The sequence below is a fragment of the Amyelois transitella genome, chromosome 2, assembly GCF_032362555.1.
Source record: "Amyelois transitella isolate CPQ chromosome 2, ilAmyTran1.1, whole genome shotgun sequence".
Classification (NCBI taxonomy): Eukaryota; Metazoa; Arthropoda; class Insecta; order Lepidoptera; family Pyralidae; genus Amyelois; species Amyelois transitella.
In genome coordinates, this window is record NC_083505.1 from 1,803,396 (window position 1) to 1,828,843 (window position 25,448).

Genomic DNA, 25,448 nt, shown 5'->3' on the forward strand with positions numbered 1-25,448 from the left:
GTCGCGAGTGGCCGCCTTATCTGAGTTTTTCAGATATGTGGGCTAAGCGGAGTAATTATCCTATCTCTTGTACATATCGTCTCTATTTATTTGTGTGGTCTGTGGTGGATAACTCTTGTCGTTATGAACTCTTGCTGTTCATACTTACTTATCTAATAAATAACAAAGCGGGTAGAAAATAAAAAGCCTTTGAAAAAGTTCGTTATTAGCTGGAAGTTTTCAAAAAGCTTCATATTGTTTTTTTAATATGGCACTAAAAATACATAGTACAACAAAAATTATGCTTAATTTTAAAAATGGACCCTTAATAATATACTAAAGATGATGGCAGCATTTTCTATTTAATTAGATTGGCCATAGTAATGGGGGTCTAATTTCTACATTAAATAAACACATTTTATGATAACAAAAACATGTTATTTGTTTGTGTCTGTAAATAAACTTAATTAATGTTTCAATAAGGTAATAAAATAATTGTCTCCCTAGCTTATAAATAAAAAAAGTAGTAATCTCGAAAACCCGACAAAATAAAAATAACATAGGATTAACCGGAAGAATTGCGATGTCATCAGATACGTTCGCGCGGTATATCCGGACGCGTCCCTAATCGGCGGGATTAATTCTCGTGCGATCCCAATTTTTTCCCGATAGTCCCAATAAATTAGCTATACGGAAGTGATACCATGGAGTTTCACATACATACATACATATGGTCACGTCTATATCCCTTGCGGGGTAGACAGAGCCAATTGTCTTAAAAAGACTAAATTACCACGTTCAGCTATTTGGTTTAATGATAGAATTGAGATTCAAATAGTGACAGGTTGCTAGCCCATCGCCTAAAATAAGAATCCCAAGTTTGTAAGCCTATCCCTTAGTCGCCTTTTACGACATCTATGGGAAAGAGATGTAGTGGTCCTATTCTTTTTTGTATTGGTGCCGGGAACCACACGGCACGCGCTCCTTACTTATCAGAAAAACCTGACTGACATGTAGTGTAGACCCTGTAGGTCCAAAGATTTGAAATTTAGTACCTAAGTGGGGAGGGGAGCACTAAGAAAGGATTTTCACATCAGAACAAAACTCGGGAAAGAACATTTTGGCAACTTAGGTACCTATAACCGTAGTTGAAAAATGGGCCAATAAATATAATAATAAATATATACGGGACAAATTACACAGATTGAGTTAGCCTCGAAGTAAGTTCGAGACTTGTGTTACGAGATACTAACTCAACGATACTATATTTTATAATAAATACTTATATAGATAAACGTCCAAGGCCCAGGCCAATCAGAAAAAGTTCTTTTCTCATCATACCCTGGCCGGGATTCGAACCCGGGACCTCTAGTGTCACAGACAAGCGTACTACCGCTGCGCCACAGAGGCCGAGCACACAAATGTGGAGTGTTAACAATTGTTAACACTCCACATTTCGCGCAATACATTACCTGCGTCAGATAACTCATAATGTATGGAATACTAATGCGTATTTGTTTCCTTCATTCGTCTTGCTCAATGATGCTAATGTGCTACTTACTGATACCGCTCATGATGACTTACCTGTAAAGAAATAAATGTTATTTTAATATCAATTTACATTGAATAAATGTATGTAGAACTTATAAAAAAAAAGAACAAAAATATGACTAACATAATAAATCTATAAAACATAGCTACGTATTTTTCCCTTACGGGATAGACAGAGCCTTCACAGTAGTTCAGCTTAATTAACCATATTCAAACGTAATTAAGGTTAGATTGCAATCGGAATAGACAGGAGTCAATTCGTGTCAAAATCCTAACTTACTCGATCCTATCATCTAATCATTGGCCAAATTTGAACCCTGGGCTCTTCTTCGGACGAGGAAGGAATAAGAAGAATTTTAAGAAATATCGAAATAGGTGCATATAAAAATTTAATCCATACTAACATTAAAAAGCTGAAGAGTTTGTATGTTTAAACGCGCTAATCTCAGGAACTACTGATTCGAATTGAAAAATTATTGTTCAATGGTCTATTTACCAATAGGTTCAATAGACCATTTATCGAGGAAAGCTTTAGGCTATATTACATCACGCTGCAACTATTAGAAGCGAAGAAATAATGGAAAATATGAAAAAAACGGGGCAAATTATTCATCTTTGAGGGCTTCAATGATGCCCAAAATAACTATTCCACTCGGACGAAGTCGCGGGCACAGCTAGTCTAGTGTCGTAATAAAAAATATATTTAGGTATATTCATCAAATAATCAATGTCGAATATGCATGAAAAGTGTAATGAGTGTAGAGGAATCGGGAGAGGTACGTAAGGATCGTATCAAGTGGAAATCCATAGTCTCTGCCTACCCCAACAGGAAGCGTGCTGGTATGAATGTACATATGTATATTCATACAAAAAAAACTAGGCGAATAAAATACGGTTAATTATCGTCAAACATCGCCACGTGTCCACTTAAGTGCTTAAACCCATAATTACCATAGAGTTCCACCCAGGATGTGGGTTCAGAACGCACTTGACCATAGACAAGTGAGTACGTTAACGCACGCGCCGCCACTTGCAGTTTCCTACTTGTCAGTGAGGGGGGGTTGTTATATGATTGAGATAATTTAAAAGGTGCCGTGTGGTTCCCGGTACCAATACAAAAAGAATAGGACCACTCCATCTCTTTCCCATGGATGTCGTAAAAGGCGACTAAGGGATAGGCTTACAAACTTGGGATTCTTATTTACGCGATGGGCTAGCAACCTGTCACTATTTGAATCTCAATTCTATCATTTAGCCAAATAGCTGAACGTGACTATTCAGTATTTTCAAGACTGTTGGCTCTGTCTACCCCGCGAGGGATATCCCTCCTATATAGGCGTGATTGTATGTATGTATGTAGATAATTTAAAAAGTTAGTTATGCCGCAGGAGCCCCTCTTTTTTTTTCGGATTCTTTTAAACTATAGGACAATTTTTTTATTACTTTTAGTTTATTTTAATTAGTTTTAATTCAATGTTAATAAGTTTTATATAGGTACATTATGAAACTTTATAATAAAATTAAAAACAAAATTAAGTTAGAACACTATACTACCACTAGTTTGTAAGCCTATCCCCAAGTCGCCTTTTACGACATCTATGAGAAAGCTATGGAGTGGTTGTATTCTAAAGTGCCGAAAACCACACGACATGGCTAATAAATAGCTTATGCTTATAAATTTTCGTTGACTGATTTAGACACAGGATTTAAACAAATGCTTATAAGATTAAAAACTAGGCCAAAGCATGTAGAACGATATATGTATATGTGTTAGAAAACTTTCTGTTAGGTAAATGTTGCCACACGAAAAAATATATATGTATAAGCAGATACAATCTAAAATGTTTTCGTTAGCGGTCCCAACGCGCTATCTGACTACAATCAAGTTTTCCTATATTTATATACCGCGATCTTGTCTCGATAACTATACTAGTAATTAATTAATACATTCTATTTTCTAACACAAAGAGAATAAGACGCTAAATCGTGTAACAGAATTGAGAACATAACAATTTTGTGTACAGTACAAATTCGACCAAGAAACCAATAAAATAATTTAACTATTTCAATCGATTTAAAATAAATCAATTGCTGACTTTTATATCGCTTAACGGGAGTAGATGCGAGTGATAATTCGGATACTTGAATCGAATTTATTATTCGAATACACATTTTCCTAATCGGTTCAAATATTTGGGTGGGCATGTTACGCTAGTGTTGTAACTTGTTCCTATCGATAAAATCTATCGTTAAAAAGTCTGTAAGATACCATTTGCATTCTTGAATTCTAGATCGGATATCGACTGCTTTATTACGTTATTATAGAAATAAATACGAATTGATTTGATCAGGAATTTGATCGATTATGTTTAATTGCTTATAAGTAGTTTTAGTAATTAAAAGTATAAAATATTATTCCCTAACATGAAATAACTGGAACCTAGTCAAAAGTTAAGCAAGTATTAATATAATATCAGTGAATGTAAGATCAAAACGGCACAGGTTCAAGTCCCACCTCGGCCATGTACCAATATTTTACAAGTTATGTATGTAAATTAGTTTGATAACTAACCGATGCTCTTACGTTCACCGAAAACATCGTGAGGAAACCTGCACATTCGGGAAACTGGATATGTAACCGATGAAATACGGGTTAGGTAGGTTTACCTGAAAAGGTTGCGGAGGTCAGACGGGAATCGCTTCGTGCAAAAACCTGACCCACTCAATCCAGGATCCATGTTCAAAGGATTACCCCGGGCTTCTCTCCAGATTGGTGAGGATGCAACCGGGACAAAAGCCAGGAGGAAGAAGAAAGTAAGATCATGGATGTAAGAAGATAATAACGATGTAGGTATAAATAAATTAAATGAAGATTATAAATAGTCATTTATGACAAGAAAAAATGTAAAACTACTCACGATCAGAATTATAATCACGTGATTTTGAAGATTCAATCGACACTGGATACATTTATCAGTATTATATTATCATAAAGATACTATCAAAAATTAAATTAAGGTGTCGGATTAACGCGGTTATTAGACTTTTTCGACTTTTACTGCTACAGGATACGTGATCCCACGATTTTTATGGCGTAAGGTGATGATCAGATTGAACTATCGATAAGAAAATATCGATAGTAAGCCGATTTTAATTGCTTTTGCTCATGTCGTATAGAGTTTACTAAATTTTAAGACCGTGTCAAATAGATTTTAGTTTTAAGTTTAGTAAATTATTGTTTAGAAACAATAATTTACTTTAAATAATCATATTTATTTATTTATATCATTATCTCTTGAAAATTAATGATATAATTTCGGACTTTGTTAAAATCCTAAACATACAAATATGCATGGTTTGCTGAAACAAAATTATAAAATTTTTCCAATTATCAAACTTTGAAGAACGGTACACACTTAAGTATAAATATAATGATTTGATGTTCCTGGATAAGTAAATCGATTCAAAGATTAAGCAAATCGATTAATTGATTAAATAAATCGATTTACTTCATTTACGATAAAATCTATCCGATAACGTACGAAATAAATTGACAAACTCCTTTATCTATCATGATTTCAGATTATTAAAACATCACGATAAAAATAATGTTATTTAACATGATAATCCATTTGGTAAAAAAGTCCCCGTGTTTGTACACGGGATTTTTTTTTAACAAAGCAAGTTTGAAAAAAAAATTTAGTTAGTCTAGTTATAACTGGCAAGTCGACCTTTTGGAAACTGTTGGAAAATTTGGTAAGCAAATAAATAAAAGCTTTAAAAAACATACAACTCAGAGATAAATTTTATAAAAAAAAAATCTACGAGAATATAAAACGAAATGCAAAACGAATTTGTTCTAAAATCAAAATTACATATAATTACAGTTGATTTTCGAACATTTTAAAAACAAAATTCTATAGAATAAATCACCAACCACAAAGCAAACATCACATCGGTGGGCCATACTCCGCTCTGTGGCGTCGAGTTACCGATTGAAAACAAAAAACAGACCGTGTGGCGTTCGATAGCGGGGGTTGGCGATAAGAAGGAAATCGGTGTTATCGCCGCGGGCACGCGAAAATCGGAAAAATGCATGCTGCGGGCGATTGGCGCCAATGTTTGGCAAACACGCAGATTTTGGTCTGCAGTTTTATTTTTAATGTGTTTATAGTGAAAACTTTTAGTAAATTTTTGTGGATAATCCACAATTAGAGCTTATAGAGAATTAGCTCTACTTACTTGACATAGGTGCCCATAATAAATAAAATGTTAGCGTTAAAAACCACTCCACCGAACAGTAATTAGGAAATGTATAAGTACAATTTTTATTGCATGTAAAAATATATTTCCATATTTTTACTGGCAATGGGACTGAATTCGGAAAAGCAAAGTTGTCATTTGTGAGCAAAGGATGTCTGCTACAATTACAAAAAAAAAAAAAATTTTGCACGCCCACTTCTATATACATTTGTCAACCAAACACGCCAATGTTGGCCAACATTTGCCGATTTGGCGAGAGATAACAGCCCGTACAAGTGTTATCAGAAGCCACTGAAACAATTTTACATGGGTAGATAAAAACAAATATTGCAGACATTAATGTGAAACTTGATAAGTCACTGATAAGGGCAATTACACGCTTGCGAACGCACATATATCACGTCTTGAGCCTTTACGGGGTAGGCAGAGAAAATAGTCTAAAACACGAGTGTCACGGTTGCTTAATGATGGCATTGAGATTAAAAAATAAAAATATACAAACATACATAAAATCACGCCTGTTTGCTCTTGCCACGATCTCTGCATACATCTTTCATTTATCTTCATTCAAATCTTGTACATTTTTTTTTGTGAAATAAAGTAAAAAAAAAATACATTGTTCCTGCAAGCTCGTTGTGAAATAAGAATGATTTACTTTAATTATATGCGTGGAAAGAGAAGCAGTTGGAGCTCACTATCTTTTTCTTCAATTTTATTGTTTTTAATAATTTTTATTCAATTTCTTTGCGTCCCGTTTGCGGTATCCCTAGGAAGGAGCCTGGATTCCATTAAAGACACACGAGTGGTAAAGTCAGGTCACACAAAGCAGTTGACGTCTGACCTCCGTGACTGTTATTCTAACGGTCAAACTCATATAAAGCATCATGGTAGAACTTACACTAAAACCTTACAATTAAGTAGATACTTACTTTCCGTATTCCATAGGGACAATAAGACCTCAAATTTTGAAACTAACAGCTGAGAATATAATAAGTCCTAATGAGATATTCAATTCGAGAAACTCACCTTGAAAATATCATACACTCTTTTCTGGAATTAAAGTCACAATCAATTGACCAATGCACTTATGATGACGGTGACTCCGTAGTAAATTATAATGTTTAAATACAGTTCGAATTACAGAAAAGTTTAAAAAAAAGAAATCTTCAGACTTTCAATTCACCAATAAATTTGAAAATGGAAAATATTGTTAATTTTTCAATGCGGTTTAATTTTAGAATTTTATACATTGAGGGTGAAACGACAAGAGTAGTTTTAGTGAAATTATTTCATTAAACAGTTGTGGACTTAAAAAAATATATATGCTTTTTATTCGTACACTTGACGAAAAAATAAGTAAACCACGAGACGTCCACAACACAACCGAGTTAGCACTAACAGTGTGCAACCATCCAAAGCGGTTATCAGCAAACCGATAGTAGTTTAATCAAGCGCGATTTTTACGATTCGCCTTATCAGCCGACACGGCGGATTACATATACAGATAAAGATCGGTGTAGTTAACAATCTATTTGTTGTTATATATCAACGTATTGCCACTGTTTAGATATGTATTTTGGTGCAAGGTTATGATATGCGATAGATATGATAATTTCATATATGTGTACTCATTCCTTGGAATATATGTCGTTATTATTGTGATATATTGTTGAAAGCTGTTGCTGTTTTTAACAACATACATATAATCACGTCTATATCCTTTGCAAGGTAGACAGAGCCAACAGTCTTGAACATACTGATGGGCCACGATCAGCTGTTTGGCTTACTGATAGAATTGAGATTCATATAAAGAGACAAGCCCGTCGCCTAAAAGAAGAATCCCAAGTTTATAAGCCTATCCCTTAATCGCCTTTTACGACATCCATGTTTTTAACAAATAAAATTGTATATCCTTAATATCGATAGTCATAACCCATATTTGGTGAACCCCAGGTTCTGAAGCGTTACTTACTAAGATTACACTGAGGCGATACATGTGTAGTTGAGATAGAGATCTGTAGTTAAACTTTGGTTTTACCCCTAATCTGCGTGTAACGGTGGGGCATTGTGATCTTACGAGATGGAAGTCAGAGAGAAACGAAGATTGAGAAATGTTAATACAGTATAGAAAAATCTCAATAACCTACGTCATTCGTGTTTTATTCCACACGTATGACGGAGGTCACAACATACATATATAGACGGGGTGTATCGCCCGTCACCTGTCCGAAGTTAGATGCGATCGCGATCCGCATTATGTTTGCTCAATCGTCAAAAATTCTTTTGTCCACATAGATAAGCCACACGCACCACCGGGGCGCGTACGATGCCACGATCTTTGGTTGTTCTAGAATATTTAAACTCTGTGGTTAATGTCCTGTCTACCTATTTATAGTCATAATTTTTTTTAAATGTAAATTATGTTGAAATCAAAATGAATTTGCAAATGTTAATGGTATTTATTGCTATGGCTTTTTACCAATGATATGATTGGTAGGTATATTTACCACATTAAGTAGAAGTGCCACATTGTTCTTTTTCTTCTTGATGTTATTTAGCACCGCTAGGCACATGGATAATAACACTTGGTGTAACTGCTTAAATGTTAGTCTATATCAAGCTAATATAATCACATCTATATCCCTCGCGGGGTAGACAGAGCCAACAGTTTTGAAAACGCTGCAAGGCCACGTTCAGCTGTATGGCATAATGATGAAATTGAGAATAAATTAGTGACAGTAATGCGATCATTCGTAGAACAATCTAGATTAATCGACTTTCGCCGCCGCATTTTGAATTTGGAAGCGTTCCGTATGAGTGACATATCGCGGGCTGCCAGCTAGAGTGTTTCACCTGCCATCCTGCAGAGCGCGCTCTATACGCCGTTGAAAAAGTTTTCGACTGTTCTCTGCGATAAGAGTTCATGTCGACGAATGTGAATACTGTATTTTATGTGTATTCTTGTGTTGGTAACGTTTTAGTACTTTTACTGGTCGTGGAAAAGGAGGGTAATGTTTTAATGTGATTTTATGTAAGTTTGCTTTGAAATTGTTAACGTTTTTAACGTAAGAAAAGTCTTTTGATAGATTGCTTTAATTTTGAAGCTTAAAATGTGTTTCAAAATTTAATTAAAATCCAGTATTTTTTTCCTATTAACTTGGTACTTAGAAATTGATAGAAGTTGATTTTTGGCTTGTTTTAATAAATCGTTTACGATTGGTATTTTTGTTTATTTTAAAATTTAAATATTAATTTGGCATGGTTAGACCAATAAAAACTTTTTGTTTTTTATCATGTTCATACTTATTGACCACGAATATTGTGTTATTAGTTGCGTCATGAAAGTCAGCTGTAAATTTGCAGGACAGTGTCCGCCACGTAATATAATATGCGATGTGCGATAATGGTGTCTACTCGATGGACTTTCATTTCCCGTGCACGTCGCTCGATAACAAAGAAATGACATATTTAGAACAAGCCTGAAATCGAAATGGCAACACTGCCGGCGACGCGCGACAGCCGTCAGTGCTGCCAACGTTACCAACTAACGCGAGATTTTAATTTTCGAATCCATCCACCGAGTGACGTTCGGGCGGTCCGTCTCCCGCGCTTTTGTTGCAAACGTCAAATCGAAATCTCGATTGCTTCCTCCGCTCGCGAAGAATCCCGACTTTTTTAAAAACTGTCAAAGTAAGTGATTGACGTGCGCTGATCGCGCAGTTTTCGCGAATAGGTTTTTACTTGAATTCGTTTGATTGATTTCAATTGAACTTTAGACAGCTTGTTGAGTCTCTTAGCTTTACTCTTTCCACGTGGTGTGAAGGGGTGAGGGTGATAACACGATTCAAAGGTTAATATGTGTGTGAACAATTCAATTTTTGGTTAATTTAAATCAAAATTTGCAATGATGTTACCATTACAATCCCATTTTGCCAACTGAACAATCTTTTACTTCTTCCAACACAGAAATGAATGTACTTAAACTTTTTATAAGTATAACATCTCAATATTACCTATATAATACCTACATTACTCACCGTGTGAGCTAAAACAGGTTACAATGCTTTAAGTTCGGGTAAAAATTTGAAAAATATGAATAGACTGCCTCGGCCGCCGTCCGTCACTATCTGTGTTCCGCACGGGTGCGCACGATACTCGTTTCACGATACTCGATTAAAATAAGAATGGCTCAACACTATTGTGGCTAGGACCTTCCGAGGAGGTTAGCTATCAAAAGAATAACGTGTTCACAAACTTGTTCTTGGCTGGGTGGTGAAATATTGATATCCAGTGGCAGGCCCGTTGACTTTTTATAAATAAACGTTTTACAGTGGGTTGTCCGCGTTTCTTTTGTTTCATTTAGTTTTCATATATTTTAGAACGCCTAAAAACAAACTTTTATATGGTATCTATACTTTAACCCACTGGATTTTTTGATCGGATTTGAATAGTATCGAATACAGGCTGAGGTAGAAAGACAAGATGAGAAATAATTCGAAAAAATTAAATAGTTGAACCCAGAAATTCGTTCTATCCTATAAATTATTACGTAGATATGATGATAACACCGACTGATATTGTTTATCAACTATTATTAACTTTAATAATTAACTTTATCGAGAAATATGAAACTGGTTACGTTAAATTTACACACTCAAAAGTTAACTGTAAATTATCCTAGTAAAAGAGAAAAGAAACAGTGAAATTGAAACAAAAACAAATCCATAGAGACACTTAATCGAAATAGAGGCACAATAATCCAACATGGCGTCTGCAATTCGACTGCAGATGCAATTGTCACGGGCCGGTGGGCCTGCCTGCTCCTTGTTTTTACCCGATTGCTCGATTACTCGATTCTCGTTTTTCGTCGTGCCCGAGCGGCGATACCGCGCGTTGTACATTGAGACCTGTCATATCGACTCTTTGTTTGCCGTGTAGAAAAAAATAGAAAAAACGAGATAAAAAGTCTCCCTGAGCAAATTGGGCGTCTCTGTTATAAACAACGGAGGTGGAATGTTACGATAGCGGACAATAAATGTCCGATCCATTTGTACGATGCGAATTTGTTGATTGTTTCGACCCACCGGTGCTTTGTTGCGGTAGTTTTGGCGCGCTTTTCGCTGTCACTTTGACATTAATTTTTTTCTTATTTTTGTTTATCTGTTCTCGATTCAATAGCGCTTGGGAAACAAAGCGCAAACAGCCACGAATGGTGTTATTTACGTTCGGGGATCGGTGTTGCATCCTTAATAGGTATATCTGGACAGCGCAGCGGCGTTATCTGCAAGGCTGGGGGTTGAGAAGGCCGGTGGAGCGAGCTCGGGGGTGGGCCGATATGAATCACTAGGAGTAATGGCTGCAATATCACGTAGTGCACTTTGTCAACTGGTTGTAGCCTCGAAGTTGCATAGATAATACTGAGATTGCGGCTCCAAGAGAGATGTTTGTTTGTGATCGATGTGGCCGCATTCGGTTGTGTACTTTCCAATAAAGTTCGATGTTAGGAACTTGTTCTACGTTAATGGAATATTTGATTTAGCAGATGAAATAAATATTTAAAAATTTAAATGTTTGAATTAAGGAAAATTCACCATTTAATATCTGGTTTAAATTAATTTAAACTTTTAAACAAAATCTAGTTTTCACATATCTTCAATTTAAAAGTAACTTTTGTACTAAATCTATATGGCTTTATGCATCCCCAACATTCTGTTCAAATCAGGAAAAATCAAATTTCATTTAGCTTACCCAAACCGATCACCCTATACTTTTAAAGCAGAAGAGAGTCAATAACAAAACAGCCTATTCACTAAGTTCAAAGTGCAAGAGCGCTCGAACGAAAACGATTGAAATCACAAAAATTACAGCGTAGTCAGGTCTCACGTGAAGATTTCTTCCACTTGGCGCCATATCAATAACTCCTCAAAGCTTTGGCTGGGAAAGGCGTGGTGATATGATCTAGCACCATCGGTTCGAGGGCCGGCGCGCGGGCAATCTGCCTCGGCCGCGCGATCGCAAGCAATTGTAGGGACCATTCGTGCTAAGTGGAGCGGATTGCCCTTTTTTGCTGGCAATTAGATTTTAGACTTTGATTTTTTAACCCCTAACGAGGAAATGACGGGGTGTTATAACTTTGATATGACTTTGGGAGTTACGATGCCACAGACGGACAGATGTACGTCTTGGTTTTTGTTTTGTTTGGAAGTTGCGTTAGTTGGGATTGTTTTTATCTTCGTTCAATGGAAATGAGTGAATGGCGGCCGCCAAAAAAAGTTGGCTTTTATATTTTTTCGCGATCGGTATCAAAGAAAATAATTTGAGAAACGGAATTACACTTTTGCGGTAAAAACAAATTTGTGGCTTTATAACATTTTTTAACTACAAGAAAAATATGTACTCTTATACTTATATTGTAAATGCAAAAGTCAAAGTCTGCTTATCTTTTACGATTTCACGGCCAAACAGCTGGAACGATTTTAATGAAAATTTACGAACATACTAATGAATGAAAATTACATAAATACAATCAGGATTTTATCCCTCACGAGGCACACAGTATCAACATTATTCGGGAAGACTGGAAGGCTACGTTCAGCTGTATGGCATAAGAAAGGTAATAGGGAAGAATGAGTAGAAATATTGAAATTAAGAAAAATTTGAAATATAGAAATATTAATGAAGAAGGTAATAAGTATATTTTTTAATCCGGGTAGAGCTTCGGGCAAATACTAGTTGTACGTAAAATTATTTATTTGTATTCTAAACAGACTTCTAATGCTAATTGTTGATACCACTTATGTATCCTGGCATTTACCAGAACGATCATTAGCCACAATCCTTGCATCTGAGATCGCATCTGCGTTTGCGCAACTGATAAATAAATGCTGGCCTATTCTCACGACGCTATTTGGAATTTTCGGAATTCCCCGTCTAAAGTTTAGGCCTTAGGGTGTGTACGCGATTCGATTATTAAATAAATAGATAAAATAAACGACGATCTGTTTTAAAATAAATCTGAATTTAAAATTAGAGAAAATTTTTATGGCAGACCTAGTTTCAGAATTTTTTTTTTGGACCTTCATACATACATATATCACGGGGTAAACAGAGCCAACAGTCTTGAATAGAGTGTTAGGCCACGTTCAGCTTTTTGACCCAATTACAGAATTGAGATAGTGACAGGTTGCTAGACCATCGCCTTAAAGAAGAATCCCAAGTTTATAAGCCTATCCCTAAGTCGACTGGAATCACCAAGATCTAATCCGGATATCATGACTTACAAAAAAAAATTGGTATGAGAATGTAGAGAGAGTTGTAGTTACTCGTAAAAGATTATAGGAAAAACATAATTGAGCTAGCTACAAACGTAGATAATAACAATGTCCAATCGCCAAGAAATATTGTGAATGCAACTTTATGAATATTAAGTGCAATGAATCAAAAGCAAAACAATGTGATTATCCTCCCGTGTTCTGCTTTGACTGTGGTCCGAGTGAAGAGATGAAGCGATATACATAATTCAATTTTAATCACTGCGCTCTGATGAAATCTGCGGGGCTAAGTAAGTTCAAAACATGAACGCTGCAGAGGTCTCATACATATATATATTACATACAAACATACATATAGTGAAGTCTATATCCCTTGCGGGGTAGACAGAGCCAATCGTCCTGAAAAGACGGAAAGGCCACGTTTAGCTATTAGACTTAATGATTGAATTAAGGTTCAAATAGTGACAGGTTGTTAGCCCATCGCCTAAAAGAAGAATACAAATATTATATCTGTTATTCATAGGAAAGTCATGCAGGGCGCGCGATAAACTATCGCCGTTTCGCTTTTTAATATAACGTGAAACGAGGCAGCGATAGTTTTTCGCGCGAGCTGCATGATGACTGGCGAGAGGTGGTGCAAGCATATAAAAATTTAAATATTCAATTATCTGTGTACAAAACGGATTAAAAATTCATTTTTTCTTAACAGGGATCTATGGTTTTTTTTGTCTGTACCCGAGTAGTTAACAAACCCGCTACCTCTTATGCCTCAGTCCATTTAGCAAGTTCGACAAGAGGCGAGCTCAGGAAATGAAGCGGTCCCGGCGCGATAACTCCGCGCCAGACAAAGAAGTTGCCACTTCTTGCCGCTTCTATGTACTAAATGTGACAAATTGACAGATGGGAGTAGTTTTTAAGATAAATAAATAAATAAATATTAAACAAGACAAATTACACAGATTGAGTTAGCCTCGAAGTAAGTTTAAAACTTGTGTTACGAGATACCAACTCAAAGGTACTATATTTTATAATAAATACTTATATAGATAAACATCCAAGACCCAGACCAATCAGAGAAAGTTCGTTTCTCATCATGCCCTGACCGGGATTCGAACCCGGGACCTCTTGTGTCACAGACAAGCGTATTACCACTGCGCCACAGAGGCCGTCAAAAGATGTCGTCAGAGAGATGTTTCTTAATATATTTATAAAACTTTATTGCACAAATGTATGTATAGCACAATTGGCGGACTTAATGCTAGAAGCGTTATCTACCAGTCAACCATTGGGTCTGATAGAGAACTTCATGTGGGGTCAAACTAAATAAATATATTTATATATACCTCCTCACAAAAAATAAAAACTATATACTCCTAACATAAAAACTATAATAAATTAACCCAATTTTATAATTTACTCGGGAAGTTCAGCATCTGATACACATTATGTTCTTTATTCCCCACGAGACTAACATTTAATACTTTTATTACACTAACGAGATACTATACCACCGCTCATAAATACCTTAAAAACCATATTTGCTTTAAACCATACTTGGGATTCTTCTTTTAGGAGACAGGCTAGCAACCTGTCACTATTTGAATCTCAATTTTATCATTAAGCCAAACAGCTGAATGTGGCTTATCAGTCTTTTTAAGACTGTTGGCTTTGTCTACCCCGCAAGGGATATACACGTGATTATTTGTATGTACGTTTATTAATACCCCATTTGAAAACTTGAAAAGGCACAAAAACAATTTTGTATCAAAATTTTCACTCCAAATCATTTACGAACAAACAAAGGAGCATCATTCAAACGAATGAATTGAACGAATGAACGTGTAGATGGTGTAAACAATATCTTATTTCGCTATAATCCAGTTGAAGCACTGCTAATTTCCTGCTAGTGATGGGACACAGTTAGGGTTTACACTTAACAGTCGTTTTGTGTTTATCTGGAATTGGATTTGTAAGGATTTAATGTACGTAGACCTTTTAATTCCGAAGCCCGGAGAAATTAAGTATAAAAATACCTACATAAGGATCTGGATTGATTGTATTTTCGATTGATTGAATTACTAAGTCTACTCATAAAAGTTTATGGCCTGATCACATCCAAATTAGACAAAATTCATTAAATTTTCTTTATCTATTTTATTTGTTTCTTGACAATTTATCGTATGGATCAATTTTACCGCAATATACAATTTTGACACTGAAATATAAATTTTTGTTTGGCTATAGAGAAACGTCATAAGATCGAACTAAATATATTTTTCTTTTTAAATATGATTTATACTTATTATAAAAACGAAACTGGGTTCAGTGAAAGCTAAGCTGGATCGCGCAGTAGATATTATTATCATTCGAAGCACTTTCCTTATACCTAGTTCATTTCTTAAGGTACTTTTGTTGTTATTTTCATACTAAAATAAGGTATGGTAATTGGCAAAAGTAAGTAATTCATTAAGATTTTAATTATGACATGATAAATATTTAGTTTAGCAATATTTTTCTAATAGCGGTTAATTAATTTCTAAATGAATTTTTCAACGAAAAGACTTGTCAAGATTGTTTACTTAAATTTCAGTAAACGGAATGGACTTTAAATTACGTCGTGTGCGCACGCACCTTTACCCGGAGCGCGATTCACTTTATTTAATTTAAAGATGGCGCACACGCTTGATTGCTCTCACTCTATTTATCTGTTACTTTAAACCCGGAAACTCCCGACTCACTTCGATGTTTAGCTGAATCGTTCCGGATATTTGATAAATATGTTTGTGCTGATGTTTTGTTTTGTTTCACATCGGAAGATCTTTGTTTCAAATGAAATTAACGTTATTTTCTTAGAGTTAAGTAGGTACGTGTACCTACTTGTATTCTGAAAACATTATTCATATTTATTAAACAACAAAACAAACGTAGATTTGTTGTACAATTAATTTGAAACTTATAAATTATTTCATTTTTATAGAATGTATTAAATATTATAGATTGCACATTCAATTGTAGAGCTTGTTGCTTTTCAGTATGTCATTTGTTTTACTTAATAACAGTTTCTTGTTATATACTTAATTATTTTGTAATCATCTTTATATATGTACTTGTAGTTTTAGTTTCAGTTATCCCTGAAACCAAATAACGTGACAATTATCAAGTGATGTTTGATTTAGAAATGGAACAGAATAAGCTAAGATGGTTTGCAAAAAAAAAAACTGGGATGCAAAAAAAATCATCGACCAAATTCTTTTTTTAATTTTTCTTATATATTTATCAAAAGTAATGGACTATTCACAATAGCAATACTTGCTACGACTAGAAAACGAAACTAAACCAAGGAAATATTCAAAATAACAGATACGTATCAAGGGCGAGGAACGGGAAAAAGTGGAATAAATTCGATATGACATTTAGATGGACGGAATAGGAAATTGAAGAGATCCAGGATCGTGAGATATTGAATGTGGAATCTTAGATGCTGACGTGTATGCTGATGTGTTTGCGGCATGATTTCTGCGATGGAATAAAAAAAGGCGCTCTTTTTTTAGATTTTCTTTTTTACAATTTGAAATACCTACTTTGGACGCCTCTTGTCGTTATTTGAATCTCAATTATATCATTAAGCCAAACAGCTGAACGTGGCCTATTTGTCTTTTTAAGACTGTTGGCTCGTTCTAACCCGCAAGAGATATAGACGTGATTATATGTATGTATGTAGAAGGTATTAAGTAGACATTGTAAATGGAGTCAGTTAAATATAAATAATTGTATATGGGAAACATTACCTACAAAGATAGTGCTAACCCTAAATTTATTTGCAAACTAGTTTTATGCGATACTAACTCAACGATTCTTGATGTATACCTACTTAATAATAAATTCTTATATACATACAGATAAACATCCAAGACCCAGTAAAACCACATTGTCAACACCCTATATTCACAATCATTTAAAGTCTCCACATAAACCCGACCTCACATATTTCAGTGTGCACAGATTTCAATATAAAGATAAGGCGTGGACACATGGAAAGGAGACCGTTTGAGATGTATGTATGCGTCGTCACGGCTCCTCCAATATCCGAGGCAGAATTGAAATATCTGACCTCGGTGTGCACCCCGCCTTATCCGTGTGTAGGGTGCTTTTAATAGACTTGGGAAATTGATAGTGAGGTGGGAATTTTGGAAATGGTAGATAATAATGAACTTATGGTGTTTTTTTTATTCTTATTTTAGTATTTATCTATGTTGGTTAATATAAATATTATACATACATACATATCGTTACACACTACATTGTGTTTAGTAGACCATTTATCGAGGAAGGCTTTGGGCTATATAACATCACGTTGCAACTATTAGGAGCGAAGAAATAATGGAAAAAGTGAATAAAACGGGGGAAATTATTCTTCCTTGAGAGCTTCAAATGATGCTCAAAATAACGTGGGCACAGCTAGTAAATGGATAAACAACGAAGATCCAAAGTATAAAAATAAGAAAAACAAAAATAAAACTAACCGTAAATGGGTAACACCAGATAAATATATAGATGTGTGGTTTTTATCAGTGTTATTATATATGTACTAGATATATTTAATTTTTATATATATTTTGAAATAAATAAAAAAAAAGATACATAGACGGTTTTTTGACATCATATTCACTAATTTCAATAGATTTTTTTAAAAAAACTTCCGCCATCTTGGTCCGAATTCACTTCATATTGTGCATCATGCCCTCAATATTTATGTAAATAATTTGCCAAGAGGTTATAAAACAATCGAGTGAGTCAATGCATTGAGTCATCGATGCATCGATAAACCTACACATACGGACAGACAGTCTGTTTTATCTGTATTAATATCTTGCGGCAAATAGTGATTATATTCAAGCTAAATTAACTTTATTAATCTATCTGCTCTTTGGCCCATTAGTCACATGTATGACTAGTTTGTGCCTGTGTCTTTGTATTCGTTAATTTATCGATCATAGATTTAACATAATACGTGCTTACTTAGTACTTACATATAGTGCTTCTGTTTCGGAATGCGTTTTTGGATGATGGGCTAGAAACCTGTCACTATTTCGTCGTCGTTACTTCTATGTCCCTTACGGGGTAGACAAAGCTAACGGTCTCCAAAATACTGAAAGGGCACGTTCAGCAATTGTTTGGTTTAATGATAAAATTGAGATTCAAATAGTTGAATCTCAATTCTTAAATTAAGCAAGCTTACCGCCTAAAAAAAGAAACTTAGGTTTACAAGCATATCCCTTAGTCGCGTTTTACGACATCAATGGGAAAGAGATGGAGTGATCCTATTCTTTTTTCTATTGGTCTCAATTCCATCTTTAAGCTATCTAGCTTACCCTGGTTTTTGGGTCGTCACTATTAACGTTAAGCTATTATTTTAATTTTTACTAACAGAATAGTCTGTTTCCGAAAAGTCTCTGTAAGCCCTTGACCCCGGGGTGTATGTAACCGGGCCAAAAACCAGGAGGATGATATGCCAAATAAGTGCCATACCGCAGACATCAGCCGTCTGTTAGCCGTCTAGCCGCCCATAGCGAGCTATCTCACACTAAGATGCTTACTTTCGTATGCAAGAAACAACTCGAGTCAGGCAAGTCACATGAATGATGAACTTGAATATTTCACTTCGAAAGTAAACCTTATTTTCGAGAGTTAAGATATAATTTTAAATGTATTCAGCACAAAAATAATAAAAAATAGTTTTTTTTTTTGTAATTCGAATGAAAAAAATATTTTTTCCCTTAGTACAGCTCTGAGCGACAATAACCAAACAATTTTGATCCTTGTAAAAATATGATACACAGTTGAATTTTTAACTGAAATTACGTGACATAAGTCGTTTTCGTTTTATGCTCTTGCGCATCAGTAAAAGCGTAAAAGGATTTCACACGTGCTTTGAAAGGGAATCAATCGATTCGAGATCGCTAACGGGACAGACCGTGTGATTCGGAATTTTTGAATTTTTTGAGAATAATGTGATTTAAAAAGGTTTTAAAATTCTGCGTGTTGCAACTATAATAAAAATAACTTTGTTAACTTGTAAATATTTCTGGTACCTACGCACGATTAATTTTTACTTGTGTGCATGACTGAGACACTGGTAACTATAAACTAGAACATGTCTTATTTATATTATTTTAATTTGAGTCGGAAGTTAAATAAAATTGTGTAAAAATGGTTAAAAGAAAAGTTTTACACATTACCACGATAAGTGGATTTAGAATAGATTTAATGATGCCTTGTGTCAATGACGTAGGTAATAGGTATGAACACAACGTGAAGTATAAAAATAAACCAAATATATTCAAATACATTCCTGGAAGCCGTTAGTCTTATCGCAACGTTATCGTTTCGTTATCGTTGCGTTATCGTACCTCAGTAATTAGAAGGAGCCGGTGTGAAAATGTCATTAACACAACATAGTTTATGCTTAATTTACATTTTTAAAATTAATACGTCTATACGCTATATATATATATCTCTATTTTTTAGTTATTTATTAATTTTAACTTCATTGTACAAAATACGAATGTAAAGCACAATTGGCGGACTTAATGCTAGAAGCATTACCTACCAGTCAACCATTGGGTCTGACAGAGAACTTTATGTGGGGTCAAACTAAATAAATATATAATACACTTACACATAAAGCTGCAACGACGGCATAGAAGTGATAGAAACAGTTAATATAGGTATAGTGAATGCAAACGTGTAACTATGTTTGTTTTTTTTTCAAAAAAAAAAAAAAACAAAACAGCACAAATATTTTTTTTACATCAATTAATTTAATTTGTCACAGATTAAATTAATTGAGTTGCTCTATTAAAACATCGCATCGCGTCTTAATATGAACTAGCCCTTACTTCTATTACAAATTTCAACACGGCCCACAATAACTCAAAGGAATGGAGATCGCGTCATTATAAAACACATAAGTCAAAGTACGGCGAGAGGGAAGTAAATTAATTGGCACAATAAAATATGTCTGTACGTCGGTCGGTGCGTCCGAGAATTATCAATATAGGTTATGGAAATTGTTCTTATTGTTTTCACAATGGAATATAATTATTATCTTTATTTAACGGCCTCTGTGGCGCAGCGGTAGTGCGCTAGGCTGCGACACTGGAGGTCACGGGTTCGAATCCCGGCCAGGGCATGATGAGAAACGAACTCTCTCTGACTGACCTGAGTCTTGGATGTTTATCTATATAATTATTTATTATAAAATATATAATGTTACAAGCATTATCTAATAGTGTACCATTTGGGTACATTATTGGTTTTGACATTAGGGTAATTTTACTCAGTTTAAAAATTATGATTTTTTTAAAGTTTTGTTTTAACAATGATGGGCAGCCTTTTTTTATTTAAATTGTTACGGTCTGACATGCAACTAGATTTTATCTAGATAGTGACAGGTTTCCTGCCGATCGCATTGACTGACTTTTACGAGATTATGTAGAAGTAATTAACATAACGGAATAATACAAGCGATAACTTAAGTATAAAAGGTTCTTGATTAAAAAATAATAAATATTTTAAAAAATATACAAAAATATAGAAAATTGAAATCTAGAAACCCTGGCGTGTAGCGACGATCGTGCGAGCGATACAGGTGCGCGGGTGCAGGTCGCACCTTCGTGACAAAATAATTGTGGCGCATACCTCATCCAGCTTTAATTTACACCTAATAGCGAGATAATCTCATTCTTTTCGCCACGTCTCATTTGCATTTTGGTTTTATCTTGGTATGTACAGTCGGAGACATAATCTTTGAAAGAAGAGACACTTAGAATTACAAATCCAAGTGAGGTTAGTAAAATAAACACACAATCATTATCTGAGGATAATTTTTAATTATATTTAAATTAAGGTAGGCATGGCTTTAAAATTAATTTCATTTGTTAATGTTTGTATGTAAAAGGCTTTTCTATACGTGTTACAAGTTAAGTTACTGTGACCTATGATACATGAAGGAATAAACGAATACATTTTCATTTCAAATGTATGTATGATAATTACATAGATTCATCATCGTATTCATGATCGAGAAAGTAAAAGTGGATGATGTGATGTCGACCTTATGCGCGTGTGGTCAAAGGTGAAGATGTGTCAAGTTATAAGATGACCGATGAGAAACATAAATCGAGAAAGTTTATATCGAATGATCGATAAACAGATGTTAATCAGTTCTCAAACAAAATTAGTTTTTGTTTGGCACATTTTTTTGGTGTTTCCAACCTTTGCGTAATTATATTTAAAATATTTTCATAACTTTAATTTGTTTCTTTTGGCATATTGTTTTTTTTTTTATGTCGAAGACCCTCATACATAAGTGAGTGTCAAATTAATCAATATGAATTAAAGGTAAAACAGAAAAATAAGACCTTTAGTTAGACTGAGAGAAAATATTTGAACTGTTATCTTTTTTTATAAGAAGCCTGATTAAAATAATTATTTATACTTTGTAAAACAATATTTTACCAATGTACGATAATTAATCTTTGTTTTATTTATAAATAGTTAAATTTTGTTATGTATTGAATATTGAGCTATTAGCTCAATAAAAAAATATAAAAAATAAAAAAGTATATTATATAAAATAATCAAACCATTCTGCACGCGCCTGTACCAGAGCGGAAAGCAACTAGGGAGGGGGTTGGAATAATGATATTGCGCAAGCGATTGCGCCGCGATCCCCGATAGACTCGCGAGTCGCAAGCGCAGCTAACGTTTATATTTCACTGCGCGTGAGCCAGCCCTTGTACAGGCGCCTCGTTTAATTGGACTCAGATATCCTGTGGGAAGTGAGATGTAGCAATGGGAATTATTTTCTGTCTATTCCAAGTGAGATATAACAGATTGTTCTGCCTTTTGTTGCTTAGATTTTATTTTTTTTGTTGTTATTCGTTGTTTGTGATTTAATGTTTGAAAATCTACTATTTTATTATTATTACACACGTTTTTAAACCTCTTCTTCTTTTAGGGAGTTAATTTTTGATTAGTTAAATGCATGAAAATGGCCTCCTTAAATATTTTTCCATAAGTAGTATGCAGAGATCGTGGCAAGTGGAAAGAGGTAGTCTCTGCCTACCCCTCCGGGAAAGAGGCGTGATTTTATGTATGTATGTATGTATGTAAGTACGTTACTACGTTAGTAGGAACACATGCGTTCATATTGAGTTTTCATGGGTTAGACTAACCGAAGTTAAAGATTTAATTTTAATAGGAACCATTTAAAAACAATTGAAGCTATTTAACCTATTGGTATTGACGGTATTTCCATAATCCAGTCAGAATAATGACAGAAATGATAATGAATTTGAATATTGACATTTTTTAATAGAAAGAATAATGGCGCAATTAAAAACTAAGACTTTATTTTTATTTGAATTTAGAAGACGATACATTATATTTTAACTGGCGAAACATCTTATTATACGCTCCTTTACTATTACAAAAAAAAATATATTAACTTCCATATTCAAAAACCGCTATCAATCTCTCAATTCAAACAGTGCAGGCGGGCCATAACTCAGCGATTTATTCGCGATCGTGGGCGAGCTCACGACCGCAACATGGCGACAATAAAATCGCAGCATCTCTAGCGTTAACAAGCGAGGACGCGTCGCGATGCGATCTCGCCAATTTGTACGCACGTCCACGCCACGATTTATTGGGCACGCGAGCTAGATGTGATAGTGTATAGGTGGCCTTACGTCTAGTATACTTACATCCTAGTTTTTGGGCCGTCGGAAGTGCCGTGTGGTTCCCGGCACCAATACAAAAAAGAATAGGACCACTCCATCTCTTTCCCATGGATGTCGTAAAAGGCGACTAAGGAATAGGCTTACAAACTTGGGATTCTTTTTAGGCGATGGGCTAGCAACCTGTCACTATTTGAATCTCAATTCTATCATTACGCCAAATAGCTGAACGTGGCCATTCAGTCTTTTCAAGACTATTGGCTCTATCTACCCCGCAAGGGATATAGACGTGACCATATGTATGTATGTGATATCGCGGTTAATGATGGTGCTACAGTTTTAAATACAGAAGCTTTTCTAACTATTCAAATTCCCTGGCTTTTCGTAGTCTAAGGTGGACTTATGATCAATGCCAGTTTAAATTATCTTCCTAGATAAACTCCAGATCGAATCAGAATTAGGTTTGTAACGTACCTATTTATAAAAAACCTGACTTACCCAAGCCACGATCATGGAAAATCGCGCATTTTGGGCTCCTCTCTAGAAAGTGTGATAGAGACGAAGATGATGATAATGTTTTTAAATTCAGAAGTAAACCGTATAAAATTAAAAAATTGTTACAGTTTTTATGCGGGCGATTCCACGGCACGAGCTAACATTCACCTAGGATGTTGCGATAAGGCCGAATGTGACTTCCGTCGCGATAAAACAGAGATTATTTCGAATTGTTTATGGGTAGGTAAGTACCAATGTTACATTAAAATTAGGATAAAGGGTATGGGTGTTAAGTATTTTGAGTGCAAATATACAAGGAGTATGAATGGGAACTTTGAAAGGGATACCATGAACGTAAGTACCTTGATCAAATTATGGACGTCCTGGTGAAAGAAGAAGAAGAAGAAAATGCTGTAATGCAGTTTGTTACCGCTTCTTCTGCACTGGCGCTTTGGAAGAGGCAGTAAACTAGTTTTAAGTTATTTTTTTGACGTCAACCAATGTTGTGAAATGAAACCAAAAGATATGACAATTATTAAGTGATATGAAGTGTCCCATAATTATGAATACAAAAAATTGAATTTTGAATTTTTTGGAATTTTAAATCGTCGAGAGTACCTATCATTAATCGTCGCGTTTGCATGAAGAGTCAAAATACTTTGATGAAGCGAAAGGAGTATGAAGAGATCGTGGCAGGTGGAAATATGTCGTTTCTACCTACCCCTTCTATAAACAAGCGTAATCCATCCATCTATATACCAACGGTGTATTCACCTCTTTGGAGAGGAGTCTGGTGCCGCCCGTGACCGTGACCCCGATCTTGGGTAAGTCAAGTTTTTACACGAAGCTCCTCCCGTCTGACCTCCGATACCGAAACTCGAATGCGGGGCTGAGAATCTAACTCATTTGTACCTTCGTTACCCATTTCCCTCGCTTATCAATCTGCTTCACCTATTTTTAACACTAATTCCATTATTTTATCACATTTTTCTATCAAAATATATATTTTATCGTTCCACAAAGTCATTACACCTAGATTCCAAGCGGCGATTGTGAAAGCCGATTCTGAACAGATAGGAATTCTGAAGGCGCTGGTATCGCTCCACGATCGCGTATCGTTCGCTGCGATCACCTTTTGGACGATAAACACCCCTCCCCTCCAACTACCCCCCCACCCCTCCCGCCGAACAACGATAGGACGAAAACGTTTCAAGTTAGATTATTTTATTAAGTTTTATAGCTTTTTTTAATTTGTCTTGTCTTTTAATATGTATGAAATTAGATTTTTCTGGTTTTTATAAAGGCAGTTTCTAAAACTGATAAGTACCACCATAACTTTTAAAGTTAAAGCAGTTGGTACCTTAATATTCTTTTTAAGAACATGAATGATACAATCGCTAAATAGTCAAACAAACAGAAAGATTGAGTAAAACTAATTGTACCGATATGAAATTTAAAAAATGTGCTGCATAAAATAGCTTAGTAATTACAGAAAAAAAAAACATTGATAATAATCATAATAAATTACTAATATAATTTGCACCTGTTGATTTTCTAGATGAGAAACGATTATCGATCTTTTGCCTTAGTAAATTGCGTCCGCCACTCACACCGACGCGCAACGTTCTACCGCGGCCCCGTTATCGCGATGCCTCGTCCCGTTCGTTCCTTATCGCGCGCTCGCTCCACTCATCTTAGATTACGATCCGAAATAAATGGAGGGTGGGTTCGTGACGGTGTGATACGGAGAACGGTGCAACTTTTGGATGTTTGTGTATTATATTTGAAAATATTGTTGTTTGAGAAGAAAACATAGTGAGTATTAGAATCTGCGACGATAAAGTTAACGTCTCAACTACTGGATTTTGTCGCATATCTACCTGACAACCGCTTAAGGAATCCAATTCCTTAAGTCCAATTCCAATTCCTTCCCTACTCCTAATCCTACAGTGCCTTTGAATTTAAAAAGGTTCGTAATTTAAATCAAAATATACCATCACATCAATATTTTGATTTAATTCACATACATAAAAGTTATCGAAAACTCATCACTTGATGTTGCCAATCACTCGTCACAGAGAACGAGAATCGAACCGGCGACCTTTCAATCGCCCCGCCCCAATCGAATCAATTAAAGCTGCGCGTG

The 25,448-nt window shown here is 35.1% G+C and overlaps 1 protein-coding gene and 1 long non-coding RNA gene across 3 annotated transcripts in view; one reads left to right on the forward strand and one right to left on the reverse strand.

Moving 5' to 3' along the window:
- Positions 1–25,448, reverse strand: part of LOC106143193 (zinc finger protein ush) — a 168,498-nt gene that overhangs the window by 57,656 nt on the left and 85,394 nt on the right. The window lies entirely within an intron of this gene.
- LOC132901930 (uncharacterized) overlaps positions 5,172–25,448 on the forward strand; it is an 83,257-nt gene continuing 62,980 nt past the window's right edge. The window contains exons 1-2 of the long non-coding RNA XR_009656953.1: positions 5,172–5,286; positions 23,431–23,542. This is a non-coding gene — a long non-coding RNA (uncharacterized LOC132901930). The remainder of the gene's footprint in view (positions 5,287–23,430; positions 23,543–25,448) is intronic.